Source organism: Ranitomeya variabilis, chromosome 4 (genome assembly GCF_051348905.1).
Source record: "Ranitomeya variabilis isolate aRanVar5 chromosome 4, aRanVar5.hap1, whole genome shotgun sequence".
Classification (NCBI taxonomy): domain Eukaryota; kingdom Metazoa; phylum Chordata; class Amphibia; order Anura; family Dendrobatidae; genus Ranitomeya; species Ranitomeya variabilis.
This window is the reverse complement of record NC_135235.1, coordinates 304,506,057-304,527,071: the sequence shown is the minus strand read 5'-3', so window position 1 is coordinate 304,527,071 and position 21,015 is coordinate 304,506,057. Positions and strand designations below refer to the sequence as shown.

Genomic DNA, 21,015 nt, shown 5'->3' with positions numbered 1-21,015 from the left:
AGGAAAACCGAGACTAAAATGATTTACATTGCATTAATCCACCCAAGGGGAATGGGATCATTTCATCTGAAGGTTCAATAGAGTCAACAGAAATGGTCAATGGAAAAGAGATGACAGCTGGAGCGTGTGGCAATGAGAGGGTTAAATCAGCAGTAGATCTGAAGGTGAAAATGGTGACTGATTAGCTTCAGGCAGAGAGAAATGTCTGAAATATACAGAGCATAGACAGATACATGCCTGCAGAACAGCAGAGCAGTCTGAGCTCAAGATTGCATCTGAGGACCTTGGAGAGAGCAGGATGACACTCAAACATTGACACGCTCCAAAGAAGTGTAACACACTATCCATGCTTCTAACAGGAATGATAAGACTACATAAAAGTCACAACTTCAAGGATAGGAGGAATGATTGACAGCTATGTCCTCCCAAGAGCTTCTGCAGCCTCCCAGGCAAGTTCAAAAGACTCTAGAATTCATCCATGGTTTGAGGCTTAAGAAGAGCAATAAGGATTGAAGACAAAGGATCTGGGCTAAAACATCAGGGTAGAAAGGGTTAACGTAGCAGAAGCCTTCAAGGAGAACATGGGTAGATAGAAAAGAACAGGAGGCAACTCAGAGTTAAGGACTATGTCTATGCAGAACAGAACTAGTGCTGCTCAAACACCCCTCCAAGGATGGATGACACATTGACCCTGCTGATGTCTATCTGGAATGGATGATGGAAGCTAAGGAAAATCTAAGTCACAACTTGAAGAAGCTATTTGATTGACAACCTTGTCTCCCCAGGATCTTCTGCAGCCATCAGAGCAAAGCCATCCCTGACAGTTTCATCACATGTGATCCTAAAATATCTTGAATGTTCCTTATTTGATTATTACATGATGTTCCTCCAGCCCAGATGCATAGGAATGAAAGCACCTACAATAAGGTGGAAGTGATAAAGCAGTAGACCCCACAGAAGGGTCCATGAAACACATGAAGGTAACAAGGCACCTCTGCTTGAGAACCCTGTTAAAGAACATCTAGACCTTCCTTTTTCTGAGGCTGGGTCATTGTATCTACCAAACTAACCCTACACGTTGAGGTGTAAAGAATGGATATGAAGAAGACTGTAGGATCTAGAGCTCAACTGTAAATGATTGACAGCTGTGACCTTCTCCTGCCATCAGTCCATGTTTTAACCCTTCCATGTAAACCTCCATTTTACGCATATCCAAACCTGAGGATTGCTGCATACTAAAATAAGGAGTGTGTCCAAGCTGCAACCTACACATTTGTAGGTAAAGTTGTCAGATTGCAATTTTCCATCTCAGATGATGAAGAAGAAGTGGCTGCTGGAGGAAGCCGAGTGAAGCATGCGCTCTCTATTGCCATCCTCTCAGACACACATCCAAACCAAATGATGAAGTGAGGGCTGGGTTGGGAGCAATGACAGCAGAGAGGGAGAGGAGCCCATGGTTACGGGTGGGCTGAGGGGCAGCTCCTGCAAAGCACAGCTCCACAAAGGGATCTCTCCAGACCTCGCTTGTCTTTGGAACAATGCTTACCCACGGGGGATCGGGGAAGCTGAGTGGGGTGAGATTGCTTAGCACAAGCACCCTGGAATTTCACTTTGCAAGTGGAGAGTCTGCGATCGGATCAGCTGTGGAGCTCCGAGGAGCTGCTGTTTCCATCCATTTACTGCAAGCTTGGTGTCTGCTATTTTGAGATATGTTCCTCAAGATCCTGGGAATCACCATCCAGAAGGTAAGAAAGAGCTTCTGTATTTACTGGCTGCATGAAACTTACTGATCCCAGAGAACAAAGGTGAACTGGAGCAATGACCCCCAATCCTTAACATAGGGTCAGGTCCAACAAAAGTAAAGGGGTGCAAGGACCATCAAAAATTAGGATAAAGGGTCTATAAAAAGCTAATTTTGGAATGTTTCAAGAACAATTACGACTAAGGGCAATGAATAAAAAGATCCCCTAATTCATGAAAACTGAGGAAGACCTTGGGTTGAACAATTAAAGGGGTGCCAGCATATTCAGTTTTAGGGAAAGCCTTAGATTAAGCAAAGGTAAAGGGCTGCAGCAACCCTAGATCTTTAGAAGCAACCTCAGGCTGAATAAAGGTAAGAGGGTACATGAACCCCTAATAAGCAGCATCAGCTTCAGGAATGAGCACAACCCCAAATTCTTGAAAATGGTCTCAGATTGAATAGGTCAGGTAAAGGGACGTATGAACCCCTAATACTGGAGAAAGATTAGGGTTAAATATCAAATAAGGGGTGCAAGGACCCCAATCCTAGGGGTATAACAGAGGTAGATGAGTGAGGACCATCAATCTTCAGAAATCACCAGCCTGAAGCCAAGGTGTAGAGGTACCCCTAATTCTCCTTAACACATTTAGGTTAGATGAAGGGGACACCACCACCCCCCCCCCCCCCATTTCTACACAGGGGTCTCCCCATTGTTAAAAATAAATTCTCCAAAGTGTTTAAACAAAGAAACTTCACCTTGATACAGACAGCACAGGGGATCTGCCTTTGTCATGTGTTATGTAAGAGGGGAGGTGGGTGGATGGCTCATTGCTGCCTATATTATTAGGAGGAGATACATTTCATTACAATTACATCATGTCAGATCCGATAAAGACGAGTCTAATGCCAGCTCTCCCACGCGTGGATGTTTTTTATTTGTAATGCTTCACAGCACACGTGTTTAATGGAAAGCGCTGCAAGGTTGTAAGCGGGCACCAGGGGGTTAATGGAGAAGACACGATAGGGGGTTTTCAGGAAATCCCACCATGCAGTATGTGCTGGTAGGGCACAGAAGGCAACAAGACCACTTCCCTATATACACTGATGTATCCTAAGCTGAGGACCCCAACACTGTGACCAAGGTGATATATTATAGGAATGTTTTGTATCTTCCTTATCCATGCACTGACCCTACCTGTGTGTATGTATGTATATATATATATATATATATATATATATATGCACACACACACACACACACACACACACACACACACACACACACACACACACACACACACACACACGTATCTAACTGCCTACATACCTGTACTTTATATGTATGTGCACCTGTATATATAGGTGCCTCACTGCCTGCATACCTGCACTTTATATGTATGTGTACCTGTGTGTATAGGAGCCTCACTGCCTGCATACCTGTACTTTATATGTATGTGTATCTGTATATATACAGTAGGTATCTCACTGCCTGCATACCTGTACTTTATATGTATGTGTACTTGTATATATAGGTGCCTCACTTCCTGCATACCTGTACGTTACATGTATGTGTACCTGTATTTATAGGTGCCTCACTTCCTGCATACCTGTACTTTATATGTATGTGTACCTGTATATACAGGTATCTCACTGCCTGCATACCTGTACTTTATATGTATGTGTACCTGTATATACAGGTATCTCACTGCCTACATACCTGTACTTTATATGTATGTTTACCTGTATATATAGGTGCCTCACTGCCTGCATACCTGTACTTTATATGTATGTGTACCTGTATATATAGGCACCTCACTGCCTGCATATCTGTACTTTATATGTATGTGTACCTGTATATATAGGTGCCTCACTGCCTGCATACCTGTACTTTATATGTATGTGTACCTGTATATATAGGCACCTCACTGCCTGCATATCTGTACTTTATATGTATGTGTACCTGTATATATAGGCACCTCACTGCCTGCATATCTGTACTTTATATGTATGTATACCTGTATATATAGGTACCTCACTGCCTGCACACCTGTACTTTATATGTAGTGTACCTGTATATATAGGTAACTCACTTCCTGCATACCTGTACTTTATATGTATGTGTACCTGTATATATAGGTGCCTCACTGCCTGCATACCTGTACTTTATATGTATGTGTACCTGTATATATAGGTAACTCACTTCCTGCATACCTGTACTTTATATGTATGTGTACCTGTATATGTAGGTGCCTCACTGCCTGTATACCTGTACTTTATATGTATGTGTACCTGTATTTATAGGCACCTCCCTGCCTGCATACCTGTGTACCTATATATAGGTAACTCACTTCCTGCATACCTGTACTTTATATGTATTTTCTTGCTGTATGCGGATGACCTACTGCTGCTGTCACCGACTGAGAAAGGTCTCCAAGAAAACCTGAATATCTTGGAGAAATTCAGCTCCACATGGGCACTACCGATCAATGCAAAGAAAACCAACATCATGGTGTTCCAGAAGAGAAAGCCAAGACCGAACCAGCACCTTCCATTCGTGCTAATCAACTGCGTTCTTACAGAAATGGACAAATATACCTACCTGGGCCTGGAAATTCACCAGTCAGGGAGCTTCAAACAAGCCATAGAGACCGTGAAGGACAAGGCCTGCAAAACCTTCTATGCCATCCGAAGGAAACTCTACCATCTGAAGCCGCCAGTGAGGGTCTGGCTAAAAATCTTTGATGCCATAATCACCCCAATCCTCCTGTACAGCAGTGAAGTCTGGGGTCCTCACACATACCCAGACTGGTCAAAGTGGGATTCCAGTCCAACAGAAATATTCCACCTGAAATTCTGTAAACACCTTCTCCAGGTCCATCGGAGCACCACCAACAATGCCTGCCACGCTGAGCTGGGCAGATTCCTACTGCACCTAGCAGTAGTGAAGAGGGTGCTGTCCTTCCAGGCTCACCTACAGAGTAGCAACCCAAGCTCCCATTACCATAAAGCCATGCTACATATAGGTGGTCCCCACAAACCAGGACCCCTAGAACAGCTCACCCAAACCCAACCTGACCGAACCGTCAACCAAAACAACCTGACAAAAGCCACAATCAGGAAGATGGTAGAGGAGGGGCAGGAGAGGTACGTCAGTGTCTGGAGGAACAAAATCAGCAGCTCACAGAAACTGACCATGTACCAGAGTCTACAGAGAGACTACAGACTGGCTCCATATCTGGAGAAACTATCGCACCGCAGAGACCGCCAGATCCTGAGCCAGTATAGACCCAGTGCCCACAATCTGTCCATCGAGGTCGGTCGACACAGGCAGAGCTACAAGCCCAGAGAAGACAGACTGTACCTACACTGTAACCTGGAGGCCCTGGAGGATGAGACCCACTTTCTGCTAAACTGCCCAAATACTCAGCAGTGAGGGACACTCACTTCAGGAGACTCTTCGATCTCTTCACGGATTTTAGCTCCATGAAGGAGGAAGAGAAAACATATATCCTGCTGGGGGAAGAAGAGAGCGCGGTGGAGATAGCAGCGCAGTATGTGAGCGCTTGCCATAGACTGCGAGAAAGACAGCCATGATATGCTATGGACTTCCTTACCCCCACCCTGTACCCCATCCATCGTCCCCGCAGTCCTCACCCATTATCCCCACAGTCCCGACCCATTATCCCCACAGTCCCTACTCCCTACTGTACTTGTGCTTTGGCAAAACTAATGCTTATTTGGTCCTTCCAATAAAGCTTCTTTGAATTTGAATTTGTATGTGTACCTGTATATATAGGTACCTCACTTCCTGCATACCTGTACTTTATATATATATCTATGCCTGTGTATATATAGGTACCTCACTGTCTGCATACCTGTACTTTATATGTATGTGTACCTGTATATATAGGTGCCTCACTTCCTGCATACCTGTACTTTATATGTATGTGTACCTGTATATATAGGTACCTCACTTCCTGCATACCTGTACTTTATATGTATGTGTACCTGTATAAATAGGTGCCTCACTGCCTGCATACCCGTACTTTATATGTATTATACCTGTATATATAGGTACCTCACTGCCTGCATACCTGTACTTTATATGTACAGTACAGAGCAAAAGTTTGGACACACCTTCTCATTTAAAGATTTTTCTGTATTTTCATGACTATGAAAATTGTACATTCACACTGAAGGCATCAAAACTATGAATTTACACATGTGGAATTATATACTTATCAAAAAAGTGTGAAACAACTGAAAATATGTCTTATATTCTAGGTTCTTCAAAGTAACCACCTTTTGTTTTGATGACTGCTATGCACACTCTTGGCATTCTCTTGATGAGCTTCAAGAGGTAGTCACCGGGAATGGTTTTCACTTCATAGGTGTGCCCTGTCAGGTTTAATAAGTGGGATTTCTTGCCTTATAAATGGTGTTGGGACCATCAGTTGTGTTGTGCAGAAGTCTGGTGGATACACAGCTGATAGTCCTACTGAATAGACTGTTAGAATTTGTATTATGGCAAGAAAAAAGCAGCTAAGTAAAGAAAAATGAGTGGCCATCATTACTTTAACAAATGAAGGTCAGTCAGTCTGAAAAATTGGGAAAACTTTGAAAGTGTCCCCAAGTGCAGTGGCAAAAACTGGCTCACAGGAGGACCGCCCCAGGAAAAGAAGACCAAGAGTCACCTCTGCTTCTGAGGATAAGTTTATCCGAGTCACCAGCCTCAGAAATCGCAGGTTAACAGCAGCTCAGATTAGAGACCAGGTCAATGCCACACAGAGTTCTAGCAGCAGACACATCTCTACAACAACTGTTAAGAGGAGACTTTGTGCAGCAGGCCTTCATGGTAAAATAGCTGCTAGGAAACCACTGCTAAGGACAGGCAACAAGCAGAAGAGACTTGTTTGGGCTAAAGAACACAAGGAATGGACATTAGACCAGTGGAAATCTGTGCTTTGGTCTGATGAGTCAAAATTTGAGATCTTTGGTTCCAACCACCGTGTCTTTTTGCGACGCAGAAAAGGTGAACGGATGGACTCTACATGCCTGGTTCCCACCGTGAAGCATGGAGGAGGAGGTGTGATGGTGTGGGGGTGCTTTGCTGGTGACACTGTTAGGGATTTATTCAAAATTGAAGGCATACTGAACCAGCATGGCTACCACAGCATCTTGCAGAGGCATGCTATTCCATCCGGTTTGCGTTTAGTTGGACCATCATTTATTTTTCAACAGGACAATGACCCCAAACACACCTCCAGGCTGTGTAAGGGCTATTTGACCAAGAGGGAGAGTGATGGGGTGCTACGCCAGATGACCTGGCCTCCACAGTCACCAGACCTGAATCCAATCGAGATGGTTTGGGGTGAGCTGGACCGCAGAGTGAAGGCAAAAGGGCCAACAAGTGCAAAGCATCTCTGGGAACTCCTTCAAGATTGTTGGAAGACCATTCCCGGTGACTACCTCTTGAAGCTCATCAAAAGAATGCCAAGAGTGTGCAAAGCAGTCATCAAAGCAAAAGGTGGCTACTTTGAAGAACCTAGAATAAAAGACATATTTTCAGTTGTTTCACACTTTTTTGTTAAGTATATAATTCCACATGTGTTAATTCATAGTTTTGATGCCTTCAGTGTGAATGTACAATTTTCATAGTCATGAAAATACAGAAAAATCTTTAAATGAGAAGGTGTGTCCAAACTTTTGGTCTGTACTGTGTGTGTATATATATATATATACTGTATATATATATTAATCAAAAAATATATCCACGGGTACAGTTGCCCAGGATAATGAGTGAAAAAAGGCCAAAAACCAATAATAATTAAAATAATTTTTTATTGAAAAGAATATATATATAAGAAAAAGGGTATATATAAAAAACAGGGCTAAAACCTCTGATAGCCTTCCTCTTTCTAACATCTTCACCTTATAATGTGCCTTTGATGCTATAGGCAATCCGCATATTGCAATGCAAACTGTATACTAGATTAGTACTATATTACAGCTATTGCGCATTTACTAGCATACTGTTGTATCTCTATACATAGATTGCATGGTTGTCGTACTACGGTGGTGTGTTATCTACCTTAGCAGTATCCATAGGTGCTTAGTTGTGTTCACTACAGCCTTGCCACTACAAAATTGTATATTTAATAATTTTTACCACATATATTGTCTGTGTCTGTACCCGTTTTCCTCTCTTTGGAGGTTTTTTAGCCCTGTTTTTTTTATATACCCTTTTTCTTATATATATATTCTTTTCAATAAAAAATTATTTTAATTATTATTGGTTTTTGGCCTTTTTTCACTCATTATCCTGGGCAACTGTACCCGTGGATAAATTTTTTGATTAATTCTATGTTGAGTGTTCCTTTGGGCAATTAATGTTTTGATGGACTAATAGTATTAATATATATATATATATATATATATATATATATATATATACACTCACCGGCCACTTTATTAGGTACACCATGCTAGTAACGGGTTGGACCCCCTTTTGCCTTCAGAACTGCCTCAATTCTTCGTGGCATAGATTCAACAAGGTGCTGGAAGCATTCCTCAGAGATTTTGGTCCATATTGACATGATGGCATCACACAGTTGCCGCAGATTTGTCGGCTGCACATCCCAAAGATGCTCCATACAAGGCAGGATGGATCCATGCTTTCATGTTGTTTACGCCAAATTCTGACCCTACCATCCGAATGTCGCAGCAGAAATCGAGACTCATCAGACCAAGCAACGTTTTTCCAATCTTCTACTGTCCAATTTCGATGAGCTTGTACAAATTGTAGCCTCAGTTTCCTGTTCTTAGCTGAAAGGAGTGGTACCCGGTGTGGTCTTCTGCTGCTGTAGCCCATCTGCCTCAAAGTTCGACGCACTGTGCGTTCAGAGATGCTCTTAGGCCTACCTTGGTTGTAACGGGTGGCAATTTGAGTCACTGTTGCCTTTCTATCAGCTCGAACCAGTCTGCCCATTCTCCTCTGACCTCTGGCATCAACAAGGCATTTCCGCCCACAGAACTGCCGCTCACTGGATTTTTTTTCTTTTTCGGACCATTCTCTGTAAACCCTAGAGATGGTTGTGCGTGAAAATCCCAGTAGATCAGCAGTTTCTGAAATACTCAGACCAGCCCTTCTGGCACCAACAACCATGCCACGTTCAAAGGCACTCAAATCACCTTTCTTCCCCATACTGATGCTCGGTTTGAACTGCAGGAGATTGTCTTGACCATGTCTACATGCCTAAATGCACTGAGTTGCCGCCATGTGATTGGCTGATTAGAAATTAAGTGTTAACAAGAAGTTGGACAGGTGTACCTAATAAAGTGGCCGGTGAGTGTATATATATATATATATATATATATATGTATATATATATATATATACACTAGATGGTGGCCCGATTCTAACGCATCGGGTATTCTAGAATATGTATGTATGTATGTATGTATGTATATAGCAGCCACATAGTATATAGCACAGGCCACGTACCAAACAGTATATAACACAGCCCACGCAGTATATAACATTGCCCACTTAGTATATAGCAGCCACATAGTATAAAGCTCAGACCACACAGTATATAACACTGCCCACGTAGTATATAGCACAGCCCACGCAGTATATAACACAGACCACGCAGTATATAACACTGCCCACATAATATATATCACAGCCCTAGCAGTATATAACACAGCCCACCCAGTATATAACCCAGCCCACGCAGTATATAACACCGCCCACATAGTATATAACACCGCCCACGCAGTATATAACACTGCCCACGTAGTATATAACAGTGCCCCCGTAGTATATAACCCAGCCCACGCAGTATATAACCCAGCCCACGCAGTATATAACCCAGCCCATGCAGTATATAACACTGCCCACGTAGTATGTAACACCGTCCACGCAGTATATAACACTGCCCACGTAGTATATAACAGTGCCCCCGTAGTATATAACACAGCCCATGCAGTATCTAACACTGGCCACGTAGTATATAACACAGCCAACGTAGTATATAACACAGCCCACGCAGTATCTAACACTGGCCACGAAGTATATAGCAGCCACGCAGTATATAACACAGCCCACATAGTATATAGCAGTGTCGGCACCATATCCCTGTTAAAAAAATAAAATAAAATAAAAAATAGTTATATACTCACCCTCCGTCGTCCAGTGAAGCTGTGTCGATGCACGCGCAGCTGCCGCCAGCTTCCGTTCCCAGCGATGCATTGCGAAATTACTCAGATGACTTAGCAGTCTCGCGAGACTGCTAAGTCTTCTGGGTAATTTCGCAATGCATCTCTGGGAACGGAAGCTGGCGGCAGCCGTGCGCGCCTCGGCGGACAACGGAAGGTGAGAATAGCAGGTTTTTTAGGTTTTTTTATTATTTTTAACATTAGATCTTTTTACTATTGATGCTGCATAGGCAGCATCAATAGTAAAAAGTTGGTCACACAGGGTTAGTAGCTGCGTTAACGGAGTGCGTTACCCGCGGCATAACGCGGTCCATTAACGCTGTCATTAACCCTGTGTGAGCGCTGAGTGGAGGGGAGTATGGAGCGGGCGCCGGGCACTGACTGGACGGGAGTAGGGAGGGACTAATTTTTGGCTGGACTGTGCCCGTCGCTGATTGGTCGCGGCAGCCAGGACAGGCAGCTGGCGAGACCAATCAGCGGCGCGGGGTTTCTGGGACAGACAGAAAGACAGACAGACGGAAGTACCCCTTAGACAATTATATAGTAGATATAGGTACCTCACTGCCTGCATACCTGTACATTATATGCATGTATACCTGTGGATATATAGGTACCTCACTGCATGCTTAGCTGTGTATATATGTATGTATAACTGTATATATAGGCATCTCATTGTATGCTTAGATTTATATATAGGTACCTCACTGGATGCTTAGCTGTATATATGGGTACCTCACTGGATGTTTAGCTGTATATATATGTACCTCACTGTATGCTTAGCTGTATATATAGGTACCCCACTGGATGCTTAGCTGTATATATAGGTACCTCACTGGATGCTTAGCTATATATATATATATATATATCTATATATATAATTGTCTAAGGGTTTTTCCGTCTGTCTGTCTTTCTGTCTGTCTTTCTGTCTGTCTGTCTGTCTGTCTGTCTGTCCTGGAAATCCTGCGTCTCTGATTGGTCCATAGGTACCTCATTGTATGCTTAGCTGTGTATATATGTATGTATACCTGTATATATAGGTACTTCACTGTATGCTTAGCTGTATATATAGGTATCTCACTGTATGCTTAGCTGTATATATAGGTACCTCACTGTATGCTTAGCTGTATATATATATATATATATATATATATATATGTGCATACCTGTATATATAGGTACCTCACTGTATGCTTAGCTGTATATATAGGTACCTCACTGTATGCTTAGCGGTATATCTATGTATGTATACCTGTATATATAGGTACCTCACTGTATGCTTAGCTGTATATATAGGTATCTCACTGTATGCGTAGCTGTATATATAGGTACCTCACTGTATGCTTAGCTGTATATATGGGTACCTCACTGTATGCTTAGCTGTATATATATGTATATATATGTATGTATACCTGTATATATAGGTACCTCACTGTATGCTTAGCTGTGTATATAGGTACCTCACTATATGCTTAGCTGTGTATATAGGTATCCCAGTGCATGTTTAGCTGTGTATATAGGTACCTCACTGTATGCTTAGCTGTGTATATATGTATGTATACCTGTATATATAGGTGCCTCACTGCATGCTTAGCTGTGTATATAGGTACCTCACTGTATGCTTAGCTGTATATATATGGGTACCTCAGTGGATGCTTAGTTGTGTATAGGTACCTCACTGTATGTGTAAGGAGGTTGCTTTCCCTGCTCCTTGCCTGGAACCACTTAGCCAGACAGCTGGGTTGTTGGGGGGAAGACTTTCTGCCCTGGACAGAGGGGACGTGGTGACTGCTGGGAGTGGTCAGAAAAGAGCGGGAGAGCAGAGAGAAGGCAGCGCGCCAAAGAGAGGGCAGGCTGCAGCGCCGTGCTCCCCTAAAAGTAGTGCTCCCCGTGAGGGCACTGAGGCTGAGATCCCCACCGGAGTGAAGGCTGGATGTGGGGGTGTAGATTTGGAAGCCTCCTGAATCAGAGACAGTGACTGTGCAGCCCTGGTGACCGCAGTGACAAGCAAAGATCCCTGAGTGTGATAAGTAACTGCCCAGTGTGTGTGTGACACCGTTACTACAGAGAGACTGTCGGCCTGGTGCACAGAGGCTCTTGCAGCAGGATGGAGACTGTGCTATTTCCTGGTTCCAGTTTCACTTTGAGAAGAACAAACTGCAAAAGTTTAACCCCGGAGTCTCCAGTTCTCAGAAGACAGGAAAGACTTCAGACTCTTCAAGTGTTGCTGGTGACTGTACCCACATTGGAATAAGGACCCTTCAGTCAGGACCTCCCTGGACTGATAAGTTACAAGAACACTCGTTAACCCTTTCGTTTCCGTTTAACTGTTTACTATTGATTTACCTCTATTAACCCCCTGTTTACTCCCTGCGAGGAGAATCTACTCCTGTTAATAAATTCCCCTCAACAGTTGGTCTGTCTGTTCCGTGGTGACATACGCAACCCTGCACTCTATTATACTTGGCGAAGTTGGCAGGATGTCACACGGTAGCGCGGAAGGGGCAGACCAAGCAGTTGATGGAGGTCCCAGGTCTAGCATCTCCCTGGGAGCCATGTTAGCTAACCTGCCAAGATTTTCAGGGAGTAATGTCATGTTGTGGGGTTGGACGGAGCGCATCCGAGGGATGATGCGGATGCATCCTATGACACCGGCTCTGCAGGCGGAAATAGCTGTGATGGCCCTAGAGGGGGATGCACGGGACTCTGTTATGCTCAGACCCCCCCAGGCGAGAGATACCCTGGACAAAGTATTATGTATACTTGAGGAGACGCATGGGGACCCCACTGACGTAGGGGAGCTGCGCATGCGACTGTTCCGCCGGGTACAAAGAGAGGGGGAGACCGTGACGCAATATATGAACGCACTGCAGGAGCTTCATACTGCCATTATACGGAAGGACAGCATAGGTGTGGGGTCAATTGACGTTGTACTGCGAGACCAACTGGTGACAGGCTTGCGAGATGTGTTAGTGAAACAGGCCCTGCGAGAGCGCATGCGCGTAAAGCTAGATATGACTTTCTCTGAGGTCGGGAGTGAGGCACGCACGCGCGAGCGAGAGCAAGGGGTGGTAGGGCCAGTGAGAAAGGTATGGAGCAGGGAGGTAACAGCCCCTCAATGGGTAGAAGACTTGAAGACGGAGGTTAAGCGAGTCCGTGAGGAGGTGGCTGAATATAAGAAGATCCCTGCTGCAGAGTACAGCCCTCTAGTGCGAGAAGGAGAGACCGCCCCCCAAAGTGAGACTAGTGCCGCTCGGTGAAGACGACTGCCTAGATGCTACAACTGCGGAGCACCCAGTCACAATGAAGAGGAGGCGATGTGGACCCGAGATTCCCAGCTGAAGATAAGAAGAATCTGGGAGGAGATTGAGAGTCTGGGGAAAGCCCTTACTGCCGTTTTGGGGACCAGCGGCATACCCAGAGGTAACGTGCGGAAGCCACCAGAAAGAGATAGAGGAGAGGTGCGCAGCATGAAGATGGCTTCAGTGGTGGCCCCAGAGTGTAACTCCATATCCTGGGGTGAAGAGCAACCGCAGATGAGAGACGTCCCCCGCCGAGGTCGACGATCCAGACTGAAGCGCCCTCCAGACCGACGCAGACGTGAGTGCTGGTCGTGCAGAAAGGTGGGACACATGTCCAGAAATTGCCCTACCCGAGAAGAGCGGTGGCAGAGATCCGCTCACCCCTCTGAGGGTCCTGCTAACTGGAGGGAACGTCGCCCCTGGAGGGAATGGTACGGCAGGAAGAGAAGAGTTCCACCTAGGACAAGACAGTATCACAATGTCGGACACCAAGGAGAGGTGGATAAGGTGTCAAGCATCTCTGGTGAAATGACTGCGCTGTCCCAACGCGTAAAGGCGAACCTGGTGGATCTACAGCCTGGGTCTGAAGGTTTTGTTGGTGAGACTCAGTCCGGAGGAAAGAAAGTGACGTTCACTCAAGAAGACCACCGAAGTGCTTTACTGCCTTGCCCAGCACGAGTTCCCGAAGAAGGAGAGAAAGTGCCAAGTGTTCCTGCGACACTCGTTTTCAAGGTCCGAGCCAATGAGAAGTAGAAACCACTGATGTCATCCCTTGAGGTGAAGAATGTGCTGGCTGTCAGCTCACCAGTTCCTGATCGGACAGGGGAAATGGAACAGCTGTGTGAGACAGGGCGTGTAGTTGAGAAGCCCTGGGAAGTGATGTCCGCAGAGCCCGGCGTAGATGACAAAGAGTCCGGCCTGCAAGGTCTTAATTTATCTGACTCAAGCTTTGACGAGAATGCTCCTGTCAAAGAGAGGGGGAGCTATGGAGAAGAATTGCTTGTACTAAGCCCAGGGCCGGCGTTAGGGGCAGGCAGGCCAGGCAGCTGCCTGGGGCCCCCACTCCCCCAGGGGCCCCCACTCCCCCAGGGGCCCCCAGCTAGCGGCAAATCACGCAGCCGCTATGGGGCCCCTGTGAGGCAGGGGGCCCGCCTGCCGCCAGCGCTGACTCCCCCGCCGCATTGAACTGTACCGGCGTCTGCCGGTACAGTTCAAAGCAATGATGGAGGAGAGAGCGTCACCTGACGCCCCCTCTCCCATCATTCCCCGCTCTGCCTCTGACACAGCGGGTGCGCGCGCACTCACTGTGTCCCAGGCAGAGCAGCTGCAGCCGCCGACACAGGAGCAGCGCGGGCACATGTGGAGAGGTGAGGAGCTTGTGTTTTTTTTTTTCTTTTTACTGGACGGGGAGAGGAGAGGGGGGGAGAGGAGAGGGGAGGAGAGGGGGGGATGTGAGCTGTGGTGTACACCACTGGGGGCTGTGCTGTATACTACTGGGGGCTCTGCTGTATACCCCTGGGGGCTCTGCTGTATACCCCTGGGGGCACTGCTGTACACCACTGGGGGCTGTGCTGTATACTACTGGGGGCTGTGCTGTATACCCCTGGGGGCTGTGCTGTATACCCCTGGGGGCACTGCTGTACACCACTGGGGGCTGTGCTGTATACTACTGGGGGCTGTGCTGTATACCCCTGGGGGCTCTGCTGTATACCCCTGGGGGCTCTGCTGTATACCACTGGGGGCTGTGCTGTATACCCCTGGGGGCTCTGCTGTATACCCCTGGGGGCTCTGCTGTATACCCCTGGGGGCTCTGCTGTATACCCCTGGGGGCTCTGCTGTATACCCCTGGGAGCTCTGTTGTATACCCCTGGGGGCTCTGCTGTATATTACTGGGGGCTCTGCTGTATACCCCTGGGGGCTCTGCTGTATACCCCTGGGGGCTCTGCTGTATACCACTGGGGGCTCTGCTGTATACTATATGGAGGACTATGGGGTGTGCATTTTACAATATGGAGGACTGTGGTGCACATTATAATATATGGAGGACTATGGGGTGTATTATACTAAACAAGCAAAATGCTGCATATTCATTGGGTGATTGGATTGTTTATGCCGGAATAAAAATCATTGTTCTCAGCAGCACATCGCCGGTGTAAACTGTAGATGTGCTGTTGATAACATGATACTGTATGGTGATCTGTTAGTGATCTATTAGTGATGGTTCTGTCCCATCATTCTTTCTCAGATGATGGAAAGAGGCCGGGAAACAAGCGTCCAACGACTTCAGTATTGTCGATCACACTCGTTTAGCGGCCTGAGATCAGCGCAGGTAAATACAACCGAAATGCTTCTGTGTGACGTGCAATATGTTAGCATTTGGGGCCCCATTTTAAACTTTGCCTAGGGCCCCACTTTGCCTAAAACCGGCCCTGACTAAGCCCCCAAACTGAGGAGCCCGAACAAGAAGTCCCTAAAGTTTCCGATAACGACAAGGAGGAGGATGAATCATCTACGCAGACATCTGCTAGCGGCAAAGCTAAGAAGAAGAAAAAGAAAAAGAAGAAGACAGCAGTTGTTGATGAAGCAGAGAAAGCATATCTCAACCTGACTGATGAGCAGCTCCTAAACCATTTAGTCTGGGAGTATGTACAAGAAGAAAGGCAGAAGGAGATGCGAGAATCGCAGGTATCTGACTCCCCTCCAAAGAACAAAGAGAAGCACGAAGAGTCCTCGCCCGTGGAATGGCGAGCTTTAAGAGAGGGGGAATGTAAGGAGGTTGCTTTCCCTGCTCCTTGCCTGGAACCACTTAGCCAGACAGCTGGGTTGTTGGGGGGAAGACTTTCTGCCCTGGACAGAGGGGACGTGGTGACTGCTGGGAAAAGAGAGGGGAGTGGTCAGAAAAGAGCGGGAGAGCAGAGAGAAGGCAGCGCGCCAAAGAGAGGGCAGGCTGCAGCGCCGTGCTCCCCTAAAAGTAGTGCTCCCCGTGAGGGCACTGAGGCTGAGATACCCACCAGAGTGAAGGCTGGATGTGGGGGTGTAGATTTGGAAGCCTCCTGAATCAGAGACAGTGACTGTGCAGCCCTGGTGACCGCAGTGACAAGCAAAGATCCCTGAGTGTGATAAGTAACTGCCCAGTGTGTGTGTGACACCGTTACTACAGAGAGACTGTCGGCCTGGTGCACAGAGGCTCTTGCAGCAGCGACGGAGACTGTGCTATTTCCTGGTTCCAGTTTCACTTTGAGAAGAACAGACTGCAAAAGTTTAACCCCGGAGTCTGCAGGAGTCTCCAGTTCTCAGAAGGCCAGAAAGACTTCAGACTCTTCAAGTGTTGCTGGTGACTGTACCCACATTGGAATAAGGACCCTTCAGTCAGGACCTCGCTGGACTGATAAGTTACAAGAACGCTCGTTAACCCTTTCGTTTCCGTTTAACTGTTTACTATTGATTTACCTCTATTAACCCCCTGTTTACTCCCTGCGAGGAGAATCTACTCCTGTTAATAAATTCCCCTCAACAGTTGGTCTGTCTGTTCCGTGGTGACATACGCGACCCTGCACTCTATTATATATGCTTAGCTGTATATATAAGTACCTCGCTGTATGCTTAGCTGTGTATATAAGTACCTCGCTGTATGCTTAGTTATATATATATATATATATATATATATATATTTATTTATTTATACATCAAACCTGTGTATACAGCTCTGATGAAAATGTAGAGACCACCACATGAAAGACTGGTGGAAAGCATGCCAAGACGCATGAAAGCTGTGATTAAAAATCATGGTTATTCCACAAAATATTGATTTCTGAACTCTTCCTGAGTTAAAACATTATTGTTGTTTCTAAATGATTATGAACTTGTTTTCTTTGCATTATTTGAGGTCTGAAAGCACTGAGTTTTTTTAAATTTTGACCATTTCTCCTTTTCAGAAAAAAAATACAAAATATAAAAATGTATTCCTTGGAACTTCGGAGACATGTTGTCAGAAGTTTATAGACTAAAGAACAATTAACATTTTACTCAAAAATATACCTATAAAGAGAAAAATCAGACAAACAACATTTTGCAGCGGTCTCTTAATATTTGCCAGAGCTGTATATGTACATTACTGCATGCATATGTAAATGGTATAGATAGGTATACCTGTGCAGTATATGTAGGAATACCTGTATATATAGGTACATCACTACATACATTATGTATGTACGTGACTGTATGCACACCAGAATATATGGGTGCATCACTATATGAATACCTGTGTGAATATATGTATATAAAATATATACATATATATATATATAAGTCACTTTTTTTTGGAAGATCTATAGTATATAAGACTCCAAAACAGGTGATACTTAGAATTAAAATATGAATTTATTGAAAAAAGACTTAAAACCAAATATACATATCAGTCAATCAAAAAAATAAATAAATCAACAAGTGCAGATTCCATTAAAAGAGGGACTGTTTAGCCATAGGGAAGCCACCAATTGTCTACAACGCTATGATGTCTGGTATATTACAATAATAAGAATTACTATTAGATGCAAAACTAAATTGCAAAATAATATACTGCCAAATATTAGATCCCGTGAGTAACCATAATAGCCTTTGTAAATAATATAATGTCAAGGTTCTAACAAGTAGGTAACCCTGATATAGTTACATTTAAGGCTTACGATGTTACATGGGCTAATGATAGTGTGGTAATAATGGCTAAAAGAGAGATGAAAACAAAATTACGATGTTACTTTACCAGAGCGATGTAGTGTGGCTGTGCCTCGGCGTCCCTCTGCCCCGACGCGCGTTTCACAGACCGCTTCTTCAGGAGGCGTGTCTAGGCAGGGGGAAGGCCGGTTTTTATATGTGAAGAACCTTATGCGATTGGAGGAAAATTCCGTTGCAGGAGGACCAAAGAAATGATTACTTCCGGCCGCGGCGTCACTATGGATACTTCCGGCCGCGGCGTGACCATGGATACTAAGATGCCTGGAATTGTCTATATTGGATATTCTATCTAAAGGGTGTTGCGCATGCGTAAATAGCACTAAATATAGGCGTTGCAATGGGAACATACAGAAGCCATTAATGTAATGCCATGGGCATAAACTAAAGCTGAACATAATACGAGACGTCTGTAAATAACTATATAAGTAAGGCAGTATAAACGCCTATTACGGAAGACCAAAGAAATTGGTTACTTCCGGTTGCGGTGTAACCATAGATATTTTTAACGCCTTGAATAGCCGATACTAAATTGACTTACTGGTAAGTATTGCGCCTGCGTAAATGACGTCATCTAAGACGTTACTATAATGTGAACAAAACTAATTAATAAAACTAATTAGTAAAGTGCTAAGTGCATCAACTAAGGTAAGACATAAGTACATGGTGCGAACAAGTCTTGAAACTGCTATATTAACTCTGTAAAATACGTCGGCTGGGACGTATAGAAGGGAAAAAAAAAAAAAAAAAAAGGACGAACTAAACATATGTGAATAAATATCTGGCAATATATGCATAATTGTCCATAACTAAAATAACTGGGACAATGGCATTAAAAGAGTGATGAAAGGAAAATACTGTGTGTTGTGGTGCATTAAAACTGCATGTGATGGCCAACCAAAAAAAGACGAAAAGATAATACCCCTGAACTAACTTGCTGGTAAGTATTGCACCTGCGTAAATGACGCCATCCAGGGCGTTACTGAAAATATGAACTCAACCGAGTAATAAAAGTGCTGAGTGCATGAACCAAGGTGAAAATCAGTCTTAAAGCTACTATATTAACTGTGTAGAATACGCCTCCTTGGAGCGTATTGGAATAAAATAAAACCAACAAAAAATATATGTGAATGAGTACCTGATAATGTTTACTTAATTGTCCATTACTGGAATGACTAGGACAATGACATTGTAAGGGTGATAAAGTGAAAGGTACTGTGTGCTATAGTGCATTTAAGCAAAATAACCTATGTGTGATGACAAGATAAATATTGTAGGAAAACCTGGGAGGTTGATACCTCTGTGGAAGGTCACTGTGAAATGGAGAGAGTTACGGCGCATGCCTAAATGGTGGTCCTGTGTGTGGGTGATGTGCAGGGTAGACTGGCGGTGACCCAGGCCCACCATCAGTGTGATGGATGGCCCAGAGCAGCGCCCGTGTCCACCCCCCATCTCCACCAGGTACCAACACGTGAGGATGCGCACCTCTCTAATTGGAAGTGTATGAAAATAGTCTTTACTGTGCTAATGTGACATGTGAGTGAGAAAAAATTTTCCTTTCATCACTCTTTTAATGCCATTGTCCCAGTTATTTTAGTTATGGACAATTATGCATATATTGCCAGATATTTATTCACATATGTTTAGTTCGTCCTTTTTTTTTTTTTTTTTTTTCCCTTCTATACGTCCCAGCCGACGTATTTTACAGAGTTAATATAGCAGTTTCAAGACTTGTTCGCACCATGTACTTATGTCTTACCTTAGTTGATGCACTTAGTACTTTACTAATTAGTTTTATTAATTAGTTTTGTTCACATTATAGTAACGTCTTAGATGACGTCATTTACGCAGGCGCAATACTTACCAGTAAGTCAATTTAGTATCGGCTATTCAAGGCGTTAAAAATATCTATGGTTACACCGCAACCGGAAGTAACCAATTTCTTTGGTCTTCCGTAATAGGCGTTTATACTGCCTTACTTATATAGTTATTTACAGACGTCTCGTATTATGTTCAGCTTTAGTTTATGCCCATGGCATTACATTAATGGCTTCTGTATGTTCCCATTTGCAACGCCTATATTTAGTGCTATTTACGCATGCGCAACACCCTTTAGATAGAATATCCAATATAGACAATTCCAGGCATCTTAGTATCCATGGTCACGCCGCGGCCGGAAGTATCCATAGTGACGCCGCGGCCGGAAGTAATCATTTCTTTGGTCCTCCTGCAACGGAATTTTCCTCCAATCGCATAAGGTTCTTCACATATAAAAACCGGCCTTCCCCCTGCCTAGACACGCCTCCTGAAGAAGCGGTCTGTGAAACGCGCGTCGGGGCAGAGGGACGCCGAGGCACAGCCACACTACATCGCTCTGGTAAAGTAACATCGTAATTTTGTTTTCATCTCTCTTTTAGCCATTATTACCACACTATCATTAGCCCATGTAACATCGTAAGCCTTAAATGTAACTATATCAGGGTTACCTACTTGTTAGAACCTTGACATTATATTATTTACAAAGGCTATTATGGTTACTCACGGGATCTAATATTTGGCAGTATATTATTTTGCAATTTAGTTTTGCATCTAATAGTAATTCTTATTATTGTAATATACCAGACATCATAGCGTTGTAGACAATTGGTGGCTTCCCTATGGCTAAACAGTCCCTCTTTTAATGGAATCTGCACTTGTTGATTTATTTATTTTTTTGATTGACTGATATGTATATTTGGTTTTAAGTCTTTTTTCAATAAATTCATATTTTAATTCTAAGTATCACCTGTTTTGGAGTCTTATATACTATAGATCTTCCAAAAAAAAGTGACTTATATATTGTGCCTAGTGGTACTTGTTCCCCTGGTTATGGGGCAAAACATTGAGGGCAAATTTATGTGAGGTATATATATATATATATATATATATATATATATATATATATATATATACACACAGACATATATATAAAATGTACATCACTGGCTGCATACTAGTGAAGTATATATAGGTATACCTGTATAT

At 44.2% G+C, this 21,015-nt stretch overlaps 1 protein-coding gene and 1 long non-coding RNA gene across 3 annotated transcripts in view; one reads left to right on the top strand and one right to left on the bottom strand.

Moving 5' to 3' along the window:
- The window catches only part of LOC143764607 (uncharacterized), an 83,373-nt gene that overhangs the window by 32,880 nt on the left and 29,478 nt on the right, over positions 1–21,015 (bottom strand). The window lies entirely within an intron of this gene.
- Positions 1,316–21,015, top strand: part of GPR153 (G protein-coupled receptor 153) — a 140,829-nt gene continuing 121,129 nt past the window's right edge. The window contains exon 1 of one of the 2 annotated variants that reach the window (XM_077250326.1): positions 1,316–1,745. The gene's annotated coding sequence lies outside the window, so the exon portion shown is untranslated. Of the gene's footprint in view, positions 1,746–2,634; positions 2,884–21,015 lie in introns of those variants that run through there. The other variant, XM_077250325.1, reaches the window with a different exon arrangement.